We start from the raw sequence: 4,261 nt of genomic DNA on the forward strand, positions 1-4,261 counted from the left end.
AACCAACCTACCCGGTAGGGTAATTAGGATTAGTTAAAAAGGGTTCAAGTTTAACTTGAAAAATGGTACTGGTAAAATATTAGATGATAGTATGTTAGGGAAGCTTAGTCTATGCATGTCTAGGAAGATATGGCTTCAACCTGGTGCATTTGGCTAAGTGGAACTGACCGAAGCTATCCTTTATGAATCCTAACCAATTAGACCAAGGTTTTGTACTAAGTCCAGTGGATAGGACTATTTGGAAAACCTCGAAGGCATGATTACTTTAATGATGTCCGAGTGACTCACCATAGCGCAGAAGTTTATCCAGAGAACGTCTATTTGTTGAACCCAAAACTAAACCTGAATCTAACACAAGTTAAAAACAAACTCCAAAATTGAATCTAATTCATCTCACAAAATTATAGGATTCCCTGATTGAAAACATAGATCGGGTGAGAAGGCTAAGGACATTAAATTAAAATTAAATTAAATTAAAATTAAAATAAAATAAAATTAATTTTTTTTAAACTTAAAAATTTATTTCAAAATTAAAACTTAAAATTTTTAAACTTTAAAATTTATTTTAAAATTAAAACTTCAATTTTTTAAACTTAAAAATTTATTTTAAAATTAAAACTTAATTTTTTTTTTAAACTTAAATTTATTTTAAAATTAAAACTTAAATTTTTTAAACTTAAAATTTTATTTTAAAATTAAAACTTAAATTTTTTAAACTTAAAAATTTATTTTAAAATAAAAACTTATTTTTTTTAAATTAAAACTTAAATTGTTTTTAAACTTAAAAATTTATTTTAAAATTAAAACTTAAATTTTTTTTTAAACTTAAAAAATTTATTTTAAAATTAAAGCTTAATTTTTTTTTTAACTTAAAATTTTAGTTTAAAATTAAAACTTAAATTTTTTTTAAAATTAAAACTTAATTTTTTTTAAAAAAAATTATTTTAAAATTAAAACTTAAATTATTTTAAAATTAAAACTTTTTTTTTTAAATTAAAACTTAAATTTTTTTTACTTAAAAATTTATTTTAAAATTAAAACTTAAAATTTTTTTTACTTAAAAATTTATTTTAAAATTAAAACTTAAATTTTTTTAAACTTAAAAAGTTATTTTTAAATTAAAACTTAAATTTTTTAAAAAACTTAAAAATTTATTTTAAAATTAACACTTAAATTTTTTCTAAACCTAATAATTCATTTTAAATAAAAAAAACTTAAATTTCAAAAAAAAAACCAATACCAGAGTCAAAAACCAGGGGCGGGTGCCCCTGATATATGGACCCGGGGCGTCCGGAGGGGATACGGGCCCCGCCCCACTTGACCCCGGGCGCTCGGAACAGGTCCGGGCGCCCGGACTCCCCTATATATAGGGGGGCAGAGCGCCCCCTACCTTTGCACCTCCAAGCTTCCGTTTAAGCTTTTTCCAAGCTTTATTACGAAAGCATTCAAAGTTAAATTTTTCTCTCGTTCTACGGTTATTACGCGGTCGTGAATCAACCGAGGTCGTCAGTTCTAAAATTATTTTAGCAATGGCTCCTCGGTAAAATTCTTGTCTTCTATTTAAAGTTTAAGAATATTATTTCATGTTTGTTTTCGTTAATTAGTATAATTTTGGTTAGGAAACGTTCTAAATCTGGTGCTGGTCCCTCTATTCCCAGTGTTGATCCTAGGTTTCCCACTGATGAGCTTAGGATTAAGTTTGAGTCAACCATCTACATGGCCATTAGGACTAAATGTATAGATAAAGCGTTCTTTTTATGCTCTTGCGTTCCAGCTATAGAAGCCATAAACCACTACAACTTTCAGAACTTGTTGAGTGTACTATCCCAGTAAACATAAGTTTGCGTGTAGAATTTTATAACAACCTAGTGAAAGTAGATGACTTTACCTACACTACTAGGGCAGCTGGGACTGATATCACATGGTCCCCTACTGCCATCCGAGAGTTTCTGGAGTTACGAGAGTCTACCTGTCCCTTTCAGTGCTATCCTCCCAGGGAGCTACCCTTTGGAGATCTCTACTCGCATATCACTCTTGATACGATTTATTCGTATTTTTTCGGGGGCGAGCGAGTACCCATAGTGACCCAGTTTAGGTCACTTACGCTTCGAGTCCAGGACTACGCCCTTTATAGGGTCTTAGTCTTTTGCATTCTACCACTAAGCACTCGCGACATCGCGATGATGCGCCCATTCCATTCCATTCCTTTCTCCTCTATGCTCTGTGTCATAGGCTAGATATTGACATTAGCCTGCATATCTTTTCCACCATCATTTACTCGGTTGGATATGTGACGAGTGGGCGAGTTTATATGCCCTACTGTCACATTCTGACAGCATATATGTCCTCTTTGGGCATTGATGTCACCAGAGATGACATCTGCTATATGACCGAGTTTGACATTATAGGAGCTAGGAACTTTTCCCTAGCTAGTATTCATATAGATGATGAGGGTATCATGACCTGGCAGAGGGGGGCACAACACCAGCCTGACCCAGACGCACAGCAGGAGGAGGCCGATGAGTTCTTTCTCGCACTCTTTCTTGACGAGGCCGCTCCTGCCCCAGCACCAGCTCGAGCCCCACGTCCCGCTCCTCGCACTCTAGCCGATCGAGTATCCGGACTAGAGAGAGCCATGTCAAGCCTCCAGCAGGAGTCCTCCGAGTTCCACGAGACATACGATAAGAGGTCTCCGATCTCCGACGAGAGGTGCGACAGGAGGTCTCTGATTTACGGCGAGATGTGCGGCAGGAGATCTCCGACCTGCGACGAGACCTACGAGAGGACGACCGGGCTCGTCACACTGAGATATTGGCACTGCTTCGATCGATGGGTTCCGGACCACCTCCATCATCGTCTCAGTAGTCGTGATTATTACGTAGCATTGTTATGACACTATTACAACTTTTTGTAGTACATATTATTCTATTGATCTTCATTTTCAGATCTGATTGGTTATACTCTAATTTAATAGACTAGGATTTTCAAAATTCTAATTTGTTTTAAATTCTAGGTTAAACTTGTTTCCATTTGTTTTAAAACCTTCATACCTTTAGAATTTCAAAACAACTTTAGCCTTAGACTAGAAAAATCCCTTTAGAAATCATGTTCCCCTAGGACTAGTATTTGAGTATCTCACCAACACCCTAGGTTTACGTTGCTTGTACTTGACAAACATAGAAAGGGGTGAGATGTATAGGCCAATTGCCTGGACTTAAGATGCTTATATCAATCCATCGATATAAGTCTGGGCGTTAAATACAAAACATACATTGATCAATTTAAGTTATTCAGTTCAGTCAATCGCTAAACTGATCACAATGAACTTAACTTGACTAACCAAGTGAAAGCTGCTATCTTCTGATAGTCAGTAAGTACCTAATTGGTTAGACAGCTATTTTAGATGTCAGGTTTAGGGAGAGGATTAAATCAACACTTAACACCAAAATTATTTTCTCCACCTTAAACATAATATTTTTTCAAATATTTTTTTTCAGTATTCAAATTGGTCTTTGGTTTCAAATCTAAAACTTTGACAAACTTAATAAGTCTTGAAAAGAAAAGTTTTTTCAAACTTAGTTTTTGAAATATTATTTTTCAAATATTCTCTTAAAACTAGCCTTTATAAAATTAAATTCTTCAATTATATTTTTTTAAACTCAGTTTCAATCAATTTTGAAAGGTAAATATCTTTTAAAACTCAGTTTTAAAATCCTTTTTCAAATCTGAAAAATGATGTTTGGAAAATTCAACTTTGCCTTAAAACTTTGACTGTGAAAACTTATATTTGAAAAACACCTCAAAATTGAAACATATTTTGAAAATTCACCTTGATCCTAAAATTTGAAACTTATACTTATATTAGAAAATTAACTTTTCAAATTTCTGATTTGAAAATCCTCTATGAATTTGCAAAGTCATTTTTGAAAATTAACTTTTGCAAGTCTTTAAATGCTTAGCCACTCTTTCAAACTTAGCTATTTTCCAAAAGACTATTTTGGCTACCTTAAAAACTTAGTCTTAAAAATTAATTTAACATTCTAAACAAATCTTTGAATGTTCAAACTCCCCCAAGTTAACTTGACATCGCTTTCTACATATTTTTTTATTCTGTATTCTTAAGTTTAAAATATATCCTTGTTTGATGAATGCCAAAGGGGGAGGGATAGATGGTTAAGTTAGAAAAACAAAATTAAAAACTAACTTAAACCTCATGCTAGAACAAAATGCTTAATTTTTTTTTCTCTCGTATATTTTTACT

Source organism: Zingiber officinale, chromosome 8A (genome assembly GCF_018446385.1).
Source record: "Zingiber officinale cultivar Zhangliang chromosome 8A, Zo_v1.1, whole genome shotgun sequence".
Classification (NCBI taxonomy): domain Eukaryota; kingdom Viridiplantae; phylum Streptophyta; class Magnoliopsida; order Zingiberales; family Zingiberaceae; genus Zingiber; species Zingiber officinale.